The sequence below is a fragment of the Seriola aureovittata genome, chromosome 16, assembly GCF_021018895.1.
Source record: "Seriola aureovittata isolate HTS-2021-v1 ecotype China chromosome 16, ASM2101889v1, whole genome shotgun sequence".
NCBI lineage: Eukaryota > Metazoa > Chordata > Actinopteri > Carangiformes > Carangidae > Seriola > Seriola aureovittata.
Window position 1 is genome coordinate 23,140,200 of NC_079379.1, and position 11,558 is coordinate 23,151,757.

At 43.8% G+C, this 11,558-nt stretch overlaps 1 protein-coding gene across 1 annotated transcript in view; it reads right to left on the reverse strand.

Moving 5' to 3' along the window:
* hivep3a (HIVEP zinc finger 3a) overlaps positions 1 to 11,558 on the reverse strand; it is a 35,637-nt gene extending 24,079 nt beyond the window's left edge. The window contains exon 1 of the mRNA XM_056399753.1: positions 11,494 to 11,558. The gene's annotated coding sequence lies outside the window, so the exon portion shown is untranslated. The remainder of the gene's footprint in view (positions 1 to 11,493) is intronic.

Sequence of the window (11,558 nt, forward strand, 5' to 3'; positions counted from 1 at the left end):
GAAGAAGAAGAAGAAGAAGAGAAGAAGAAGAGGGCCTTTTTCATGTACAGTGTGTGTGCTATAAAAATAACAGCGTCTGGATCTAAAAGGTTGATGTGTACCTTTTTTGCATGAGTGTGCATATGTGTGTGTAAACCTCAGCCAATAAATCCCAACATATAACCATAACCACAGGTCCCCTTCGCCTCCCTCCAGACAGCCAGCCACAGACAGACCAGAGACCCCCACCACCACCGAGCAACCACCAACCAGAACGGAACAGATGCCCCTCTCAACCTCAACCTGCCCCGCTGGCCACAGAAATCAGCAGCGTAACCAACACGTAGTAGGCTGCGCCGCCACAGTCCACGGGGGGAAATAGCCATCTAAAAACTGTCTGAACCAAAAAAAGGCCCCACGTGCTGGATGACCTGACTTCCCTACAGTAGACCATGCTGACAGATGTTGTGCAGAGCTCAGCTGTGGTTGGGTGGTGCTGGTTCAAACCCTACTACCAAATGTTCCAATAACATACTAATTCCACGTATGTACAATTGTACCTTTATGGACCAAAGAGGCCCGTGTATGTAGTCGTTTGTCAAGTACTTTGCATGGTGATAAATTGCCTGTTTTTCTTTAGATTTCGAAGCTTTTATTTGCTCTCACTGTGCCCAGGTGTGATCGTTAGCGTCTTATTTTTGGTCTTGTTCAAGGGAAATTTAACTGAATACATCAGATTTAATGCATTTTCACAATATAGAGGATTCGATTGATCCAGAGTGGACAGAGCAATCCCGCCCCACCTCATGTCTTGGCTCATTAACCTGGGGGTCACCAGACGTGACATCCAGAGTTGGACCCAGCTCAACCTGCATGTCTCTGGCACTTTTTTTTTTTCCTCCAAGCGAGGAAATAGATTATTCCAAAAAAACTAAACAGATGGAATGATCAAAGTTGTCATACTGAATTTTGAGGTTTATTGATTGATTCACAACATCATGTGACTCTGAGTTCTGTCAATAATACATTATGCAGTTTATTTTTATTGCTGCTTTTAGGAATATTATATATACACATTATAGAATATTACTGTTTGTATTATTTTTTACAACCACATGCCTTAGTATCATCATTAAATAGAGAAAAAATGCCTCCTTACTCATGTCAAACTGTACAGAAAGCTGATGTGCATTGACAGATGTGCAGCGCGGACCACCAAAGCGTTAACCAATCCCTTAACAGTTTCAGTCAATCATGCTCCGCATACTGATCCGCACGGGTGGTCCACCACCAAGGCCCTATTTTGAGCCAGGAAAAACCCTGCTTACAGGCCGCTGGACGCTGTGCCAGACACCGGATGATGGTGCTGCAGTTCCTTGGTCAGCAGTGCAGGCTGATAAAAGTCAATACTTGACGGCCTTAAATTATAGAAACAGCAGAGAAGAGGATTCAAATAATCAGCCACGTATTGTCCATGTGACCACCTGATAGTGGCACAGAGTTTCTGATTGGCAGCATTCATACACGGACCTCAGATTTCTTTTCTGCTCTTCAAACTTCACCATCCCCAATGTTCATCCCATGGCTAAACCAAGGGTGATCACTCTATAAATAAAAATAGTGCTATACTGATATTTACAGCCAGTCACCGACAACAAGGTTCATTTACAGAGAAGTGGGGAAATCATATATTTAGTGCAGCAGCAAACAAGGAGAGAGGGACAAAGAGCCATAGAAAGGGAGGCATTGTACGAAGGCAGAGAAAACAAGTTGAAAACGTTGAGAGGAAATGCTAAATACAGGAGAGATGACCATCCGCTTGCTATATCTGTCCCCACATCCAAGTTAGGCTGCTTCTGCGAGTGTTTGTGGTTTCAGGGTGTGAGTGTGGGTTTCGACAGGCCCGCTGGCTGAAACTATGACACTGTTTGCACACTCTCGCCACCATTATGATGACAAAGTCACACTGTTAAAGGCTGCACCTGCAGTCAAACGAAAAAGCCTACGTCTCTAGAGACTGTGCGGATCAATGTTTGTGGACTTGAACAATTAATTCTTGGAGGCAGAAAGCAAACAAGAAGGATTCATACAACCAAACATACGGGAAAGCTGCTAAGCTAACAGAGTTGATGTTTAAGGTGTTTGCTTTGACAAAGCAATAACACTCTCTCTAAAAAACTTTACACGTTACACTGAGCAGCTCCAGACTTTTTCTTATCTATTATAACAAACACAAACTGCTTGGATTGTACTTGAACAAAATAACCCCCCCACCCCCCCAAAAAACCTGCTAGCATATGGCTTTTGTCACCAGTGTGAACGGGTACGATGAGGTCTAAATGACTCTGCAGTAGTTGCAGGACTGTATCCCCCCCTCCGCTTCTGATTGGTGCATCTCTAGTATAAAAAGGTTTTAATCTATTGCAAGAACTGGATGCTGGAACATTGTGAAGATGTTTTGTAGAAGAAATGAAGAAATGTTTTTACAGTAGTGCTAACACAACATCTTGGTTTTGGTTCAGATACTTTAAGAAAAACAAAACATGCATCTCTGCAAAAAACCCAACTTCATTTAACAACCACTTAAAATGTTGTTTTACAAAATAATCCCGACTCCAAGCCTTATCAGCATTTTACCAAAGCTTTTGACTGCATCACATGGTCTTCATCGGTGGCTAGAATTTGCACAGCTGTCATAGAGATGAATGTGCTGGCTCAGCAGCCGAGAGGGTTGTTATTTTATGACAAAGTTCACGGTAAGACGAGGTGTTTCTTCCGAATCGTTGCGGTTTGTGGTGTAAGGCAGCTGCTTATAACAAAAGCAGCAAACAGCTTCATATTTGTGGGTAATTTTGGCATCGACACAAAATCCTTCCACACTTTGTTTCTCAGCTGCTTCGGTGTCGTGATTATCCGAACATCAAGGCTTTGCTGGCTAGCATATTTATTTATTAGCTTAGTGTACTGGTCAATATGACAAGCAATGGGTCAACTTTGAATATTTAATGTTTTTTAACACAACTGATTGAGTTGATTTTACACATAGCACTTTTAGGACTTGCCCTAACCTCTATAAAAGCTAGTGCATGCAGGTCAAGAATTTACTCTAATGCTCAACATGTAGCAAAGTTGTAAAAACTAGTTAGTCAACAGGTCCATCTCCACGACAACAGGACAAACTCCATCTGCTGATGACGACTGTGTGATGTAGTTGAAAGCCCCAGAAGAAGCATGTAAGTGAACCTTAGTCTTAACGGAAGCTGCTATTCAAGACCCAAGAGTCTAAATTGTGCAAAATTATGATTAAAGTCATTCTGGATACATATTTTGGTCTGAACCAAAAGTATTGAGCAGTAAAAGTAAAGAGGCGTCTGATGAGAAAGCTTTGGTTCGGTAAGAAGAGACAGTGGCTGAGGTTGAGATGCCATAAAGACGTTTCAAACCAAATCACTACCAATATCAGAGCAGTGAGAGTGCATGAAAAGAGCCGGGGAGAGGAGCTTAGATCAGGAAGCTAATGGAAACCAGTGAATAGCTGATAACAACCACATGCAAAGTCTTCACAGGAGCCTGAATGTGTGCAGCGGGCAGTAACTCTGCATGATGTGATATAACTCAGATGGATCAATACTAACACTGTTGAGCCTGATGCATCTGGCTGAGCTGTGCGCTGGGTTAAGCGGGATACAGAGAACAAAAGTACATCCCAGCCTGCTTTTATTTCAAGCACAAAAAAATAAATAAAAAAGAGAGAGAGAGAGAAAAAAAAAAGTCGCTGACCTTTTGTGCAGCCACTTCATTAAGACACAGTTCATTTCTGAGGCCAGCGTGCCAATTTCTGTGGAAAACACTGCTCAGATAAAACCCGTCCAATTTTTTCTTTTTGTTTTTTTTCTTCCTTGAGTTGGACTGTAAATGCAAACCAATCTGCTCGGATCTCAAGGTGATGTAATGCAGGGAGAGAGCAGCCATATGTTCTCTTATTTCACCACCAGTGAATCAACAGACAGGGATGAGGCGGTCTGCCAAAGAGCCAGCCCGTCCATGAATCCATATCGTCCACACGGAGGGACGAGGAGAAGCTAATATTTTGACATACACTCACGATGCAAAGCGATAATTGAGACGCGGCTGCCAATGATACCGAGGTCTACCTGCCGGGGAACCAGCTGAGTCAGCAGGAGCTCTGCGTGAAGCCGGTGCTGCCGTCTTCATCACAGGAGGATCACGGACTAAAGGAGCAACTGTGGGACAAATCCAGAAAAATACAAACAACTGCTGTTACATAATTCAAAAGCCTGCGGTCTAGCACCACATACAGGAGTCCTCTCCCCCCCGCTCGGACAAAACCGACCTTGATCGACAATGACAATGTCAACAGGAGTGAACGGAGGAAGAGGAGGCGGCGCAGAGAGGAGCGGACATCACTCCGGTCGTTCTCCGACAGACTTTCTCCACAGAAAGTGCACATGTCCACACGTCCGTGTTGTGATCAATACTTTTATATTAGCAGTGGATCGGATGACTGTGTGTAATGTGAACGCCACTCTTATTGACCCACGGAGAATCATCACCGACTCCACTCTTCCTCAGCGTTTTAGCATCTCTCAGCTCGTTGTTTTGGTCACTTTACTCAATCAATCGATCAATCAGACTTAATTTGTAAAGCACTTTTCAAACAAACAAAGTGCTTTACAGAATAAAAGCAACAACAATACTGTTTTGGTTCGTATAAACCGTTCTAATCGACCTAGTTTCCAGCAGCAGGAAGCTGTTTTCAGTTAAATAAGCCTCAAATGGCAGATCGACGAAGGCTGCATCCACAATACTATGTTTCTTTGGGCTTTTCTTTTTTTGCCTTTATTCAAATAGTGAAGTGAGAGAGTGACAGGAAAGTCAGGGAGAGAGAGAGAGAGAGAGAGCGAGAGAGGGGATGACATGCAGCAAAGGGCCACGGGTCGGATTCAAACCCCCAACACACACTACTATGTTTTAGCATCACTGTGCGTCCACGCTACTCTGGAGTTTCTCGATCACCTAAAACGGAGACTTTAGGAAACGCTGCTGGAAATGTTTCTGTTTGAAAACTTCAGGATTGTGTTTTTAGTCCGGACGGTTAAAAACGAAGACCTTTGGAAACGATGACGTAGACGCCCGCGGTCGCTCCCTGATTGGGTCTTATCAGCCTCGACTACCCGTGGTGAAAGCAGCAGGTTTAGTGTATGTAGTACGCTGATGCAGAGTTTAAACAGTTGTCTGTTTTAAAATGAAGTTGTAGAAGTGTGGACGATGTAGCCAAGCGACAAGCAGGTGAACATTTGCTTAAGAGACGGATACTTTACTCTGTAGTTAGTGGAGACCACAGCAGACCTGTCTTTGAGGTGCTATATGTAAGTACTTTAATCAGAAAAGTTTATATGCCAAAGTAAGATTGTATAAGAGCGTGAGATGGCCCACCGCTAGGTCCGACTATCCCAGACTAAACGGACACAAATGAAGCTCCAAATAAACGCTAATGTTGCTTCACGTCCGCTGGACGTGTAAACAAATAAGCAAATATTCGCAAACACTTTTACCGTGATAACTTTATAAGGTGATGTCTCAATGTTGTGCTTACAGCTTGTTAAAAAATCCTAAGCTGCCTGAACACCAGCCACACTCACACTCCCACCAGTCCAAGATGACTGAGGAGGCCCAGTTTGACTGATTCCACAGCAGATATTTTTACTTGTCGAGGTAGAACGCAGGTGTCACTAATAACATCAACGGCTGCGCTCCATTAAGCGTCCCGGTGAGTTAGCATGAACACTACCAAGGTCCTGGGATTGTTATTTTTAGTCACTGTAGCGTGTTTCCTAAAACGACATGGACCTGGAAAAGGCCTTGTGGATATTAACCTCTATGAAACCTATGACATCATTCAGTTCAGTCACGTGAAAGCAGCGGTAAAACACTCGTGCAGATGTCTGTTGAATCTGACTAGATCGTAAAGGATTTGCGATAATGACAACCAATTAAAATTTTAACACTGCTTGAATTAAATGGTTCAAAGGAGCAGGGGCAGGGTTGGACTTATCCGTGTGTGTGTGTGTGTGTGTGTGTGTGTGTGCGTGTGTGTGTGTGCATTCACTAGGTGATTTGTGAATGAGAACTGCAGCTGACAGGCCTTCTGCCTGACAGGCTGCTCTCTCCGCGGGGGTCACAGAAACCAGAGGCCCTTCCACCTCGCAGAGCAACCCAAGCTGGGCCCATACGCTCGCCTCCAGGGTCACTGACGGCATCCAACCCCTTCCAGCAGAGGGCTGCAGCCCAGCCAAGGGCCTAACAACTCGCAGTGAGCGCCCACATGCTCCGATTCCCATGCACCTCTACACACACACACACACACACACACACACACTGCATGTAAAAACGACACTTAACACCCGAGGATATGGCGTTCACAAAACACACGTGCAAGCCTTCCTGCCAACACGTTTTCCTGTGTACAAGCACATGGGCGAGCAAATGCGTAGGCAAGGATGTATGCACGCACACACTCTCACACACACACACAAACACACACATAAGAGAGTGTATCCTTTCATTAACAAGGATGAAAGTCAATTTCCGCTCCCGTCGTCTCAGGCCGGCTGCCGGCGGGGAGGAAATCTGTTCGCTTACGGCAGTTTTGACATTTAAGCCTGAGCCTCCGTGGCCGGGGGAAGTCCTCCTGATTGATGACCCGGGTCCCCCGCTGCAATGACGAGCTGGAATGTTCTTACCCTTACCTAAGCGTGGATGCGTGTGTGTGCGTGCGCCGTACACATCCTAACTCGCATGTGAATGCCGGTTACATGACACATCTTAAATCATAAACACAAGGTTTTTTGCACGAGGAACCTGTGATTTATTGCTGCTGCAGTCGCTTAGCGTTTATAAAAAAGAAAAAGAGAAAAGGTGTTTTCCATGTTCGAGGCAAGAACATGGGAGTTCGATGATATATTGCACTGGGAGAAGATCTGTTCCAATAAGAGTAATGCAAGTTCAGCATTGTGTACTGTAAGTGTATGATCAGGATTAACACTGTGATTTCCTGAGCTGGCTTTAAGGCCGTGAGGATGATCGGACACATTCGAATATTAGTTTAATCGATCGGTCCATAAAAAGAAAATCAGATACTCTTCAGATACTGCTCGACCATCCGACGAGCGCTTTGTTTGGAGAAATGAACTTTTAACTCGTTGTTTCTGTTGTCACACGTTTCACTTCGCGCTCAAAGTTAAGACGGACGATTCCACATTTTCTCTTGGGTAAATACGTTTTCCCGCCCCTCGCCTGGAAGACTGTTCCCTTTATGTTTCACTCAGGTTCAGACTGTATGTCGGCCTGGTATTTCCTCCCTCTGCTAAGTGCCCGGAGAGGACTGATATGGACTACATCAGTGAAGCTCCAGAGATACAAGTGCCCTCACATTTCACCTGCTACCAAGGACACTGTAATGACTGACACCTGAGGGATGAGGCGCCCGCTGGTGACTCCATAAGAACAAGCTGTATGAATATCAATGTTGTCCTTTCTGGCTCTACTGCCCTTGACTGAACAGAGGGACCTTTGACAGGGGCCTCAGCAAAAAAACGAGAGAGTGTGCCATTTCATAATGCAACAGCGCGCCGTGGGACTTCAGGACACACTCTGAGACTCTGCACACCGCATAAATGTTTACCGTACCACCACTGTATGTGTTATGAGCCGGGCAGGGTTAACTCTGAGACTGGCTGCCTTTTGAGCAGCGATGCTCATGTCCAGTGTCCAAGAAAACCTCACACACCATTCGGGCTCCAGTGGCAAACACATTTAGGGCCTCGGTCCTATCAGTGCCACAATAAGGCCATTATGCTCCCATGAAACACAGAGCTCATTAGGTGTAACTCTGACCTCAAGGGAACGATAACCAACTAGGAATCACAGTGATGATAATGGCGACGATAATGGTTTTGTTTATGCCTGATACTCACAGAGTTTGGTAAGTTGTTACAGATTAAAGCGCTGACGAAACACAACAATATTTGTTTGAAAAAAATATCCAGTCTGATACTTTTCTTCACTTACTAATATAAAACAGAGAAGATTTGACCTGTATCCAAGGACACGAGTTTTTCTGAAGGCTCCTCGTCTGTTGTGAGAACAACACTTAAGGATTCAGGTTCAAACTCGTCAACAGGAAAACCGGTGCGACTATTAGAGCAAGGTGACGTGTCCAAATTCCACCAATCAGATATTTAGTTCACTATCAGGTATCAGGAAGTTGAGAGACTCATGGGTCGTATTAAAGAAAGAAGAGTTAACATTGACACAGCAGAAGCTGAGATATCCTGACTTTTACTTCCTTGTACATCGAATCCTACGATTCCCACAATGCAACTCGATAGCATCAGTTAAGAAAAACTGCTTCCTTTAGACGTTTGCTGCCTGATTAATGCTTATGTCATGTTGTGCTCTGTAACTCTCAATAAAGGAAGATTTTTTTTAAAAAAGAGACTTTGGAGAGCTGCTCCTCACCAAGACTAAACTAATACTGCCCTTTAAATACGTCTCTATTCACGGTGCTACAGACAGATTTATGGCATAGAAAAATATATTCCGTTTCAAAAATGTTGCGGTTGAGCTTTCAAAAAGGTTCACGAGGTCAATGTTCCCCATACCAGCAGTCCTACAACAACAAAATGACAGGCTCCGCCTCCTGTGAGTGAGTGATTGATGCAGGTACACAGCATCACATCTGACTGCTGGAACGCACAGTAGTGCACATTGTTATTGCCCCCCCCCCCCCCCCCCCCCCCCGTCTGCACATCCATCGTAAGGTGAAGGACAAAGCCGAGGGGGAAGAGAAAATGATAATAAACCGCCACTGGCTTCTCCACGGAGGCCTCTGAGGAGAGAAATTCCCCCGTCGAGGCTGCGAGTGACACGGGAATGACAAAAGTCTGACCCCTTCACTACGGAGCGAAGCAGCAGGATGACATGACACACAAAAGAGGAAGCCTCCAGTTCTAGCGAAAAGATGACAGCAGTATCACGCAATGCAACTGAAGGTCTTTACAGTAAAACAGGAAAGAGAGAGAAATCACCTCAGCCAGGCCTGAGTCATTAAGTGCATCTGTTTGTTAAGCATTAGTACTTTCACTATCACCATGTTCATATGGCTGCAACAGACATCAGCAATGACCAATCAAATTCGTATCAAGTTGATTAATCTATCAGAGTCGGTAGAAAATAAAAAAAGGAAACATTTTTTAACATTTCTGAAGGAGAAAGTGTGAAATAGTCGCTGGTTTCAGCTTCTTTCATTTCAGGATTTTCAGCTTTTTTTCTGTATCATATCATTGTATTGTTCTCTTGGTTGGAAAAACCCAAATTAGATTTTTTTCCCTACATTGTAAAACAACAAATATTATTCACAAATGAAAATAATAATTATTCCAGTGGTGCCCAAGCTGATAATAGACAATTTATCATAAGGATCAAATACCCAGTCAGCAGTCATTGCACCACTTTGTGCTCATAAACGTTATGTGCCATTGGAGAATTATTCTATTATTCTTATTCTAAATCTCATGATAAATCAGCTGCATTCCCACTGAGGGAAATGAGAAAAAAAAAAAAGCCTTGTATCAAGTGTTTTGCAGCAGAGCAATGTTGCAAGCCACAGCTGTCCTCAGATGCCCTCTAATCCAGCGGGCATCATTGCAAAGAGGAGTGTTTCTGCAGAGTTGATCTGCACAGGCGCTCGTTTTTCTTGCTCTTTGCAGCCACATCCTCATCTCATTCATATTATTTTTATTTTATTTTATTTTATTTAAACTGGGACACAAATAGGAAAAAACAACCATTTTTTTTTTAACCGAAATCCGCTACAGCATGGGACGCTCAAGCTTTTATCCACTTTGGCCACTACACTGACATCCAAATCAACCCCTCCAATTTAAGCTGAGTTGTGATTATATAATATTCTCGGCGATTTGATCCAAACAACAAATACAAAAAAAAAAAAAACGCCCTGAACGGGACTGTTTCTCACGCATGATGTCATGTTGGATTCCTTACAAGCAGGTTACGCAGAAATGTCCGAGCAGCAGGAAGGCGTTGTTGTGCGGGGCAGAGCTGGAGCCGATGGGTTTCGCTTTCTGTTGCGCGTGGAGAACGACAACGCCAAAGTCCGTTCAAAGAATCACACATTTTAGTCTCAATGTGTTTTAAGTGATATATTTTTAAAACACCGATAACAGCATTGTCTAGTTACGTACTGGGTGTACGTTCGGCATCCGTAAATTGAGTAAATATCGACATTTAGCACCGATTCTCAAAATGATCTCCCACCTAACAAGAAGTGAAAAATGGGGATAATAGAAAATTATAGTGTTGGTGGAGGGTGGATTTGCCTGAAAATTATGTTTAAAAAAAAAAACGTCTTGAGCCGTGTTGTTAACGGGCATGCGCGCTTGCAGGCGAATTAATAAATATTAAAGTGTCAGATTTTTTTGAATGGAGGCTGTTTTTTTTTTTCCTACAAACGGGTCGCATAGCGCTGATGTAGCCCGGTGCCACATAATATAACACAACACAACGACGGAAATAAAAATAAAAGATGATAGCCTATACACCTGTGTAAAAAATAAAAATAAATAAAAAAATTGGGGATTTTAAAATGGAGTAACTGGATAACAGGCGTTAGCTGCTGTTACCCCGAGACACAAAACACATGCACCCCCCCCGTAGTTTTCAAGCCACAGCAGTAACAGTAACGGACGGTATTGATGAACAGATCACTCGTGTAAAGTAGAAGCAGGCTACTACAGTTGTTCTACATAAAGCCACAGTCTGAACCTCACAGTTGTGCTACTACAATCAACGTCAAGCTGCAGGGAATAACAAAGCCTCCACGTACGCCGTTTTCAAAATAAAACTGCATCACAAGACCGAGTAATTCTACTCCTGCCAGTGTTTCAGCCACAGTTCCGCTCCGTATTTTAACTGCGATATTTTAACATCACATCAGCTCTTCCACGCGTCCAATTACTTCATTATTTTATACGCAATAAGACAAATTCAATGCGTTTAATTTTAAAAACCTTAAATCATTTCACTTCCTGTGTCGTTATGTCCAATTCTGGCTCACTTGCCGCAGCTCACCACCACCTCCTCCCTCTCACAGACAATGAATGAAGCCAGTTTGGGGGGTAACGGACAAGCCCAGGACCCCTCCAGGTAGCCCAACACCCGTCTAATATTTTAGCCAAAAAGCAGTACAGAAATCAGGACAACATCCCCTCTCAGCCCCGGTTCACCTTCACGTTAACTGCAATTTTTTTTTTACCTTCCCATTATGATCAAATAGCGACAAGAAAAAACACGTTAAATAATAACAGCCGTGAGGCCGCCCCCGTGTAAAATGTCACAGTAAAACACAGCCACACAATACGCGATAATATGTCCAACAACGCTTCGCTGACAGCACGTATGAGCTTACATTACCTGCAGGATGCTCAACTTCACTTCTCTGCGGTGCGGCCACGGCTTCACGAGCTTCGTCAAGTCAC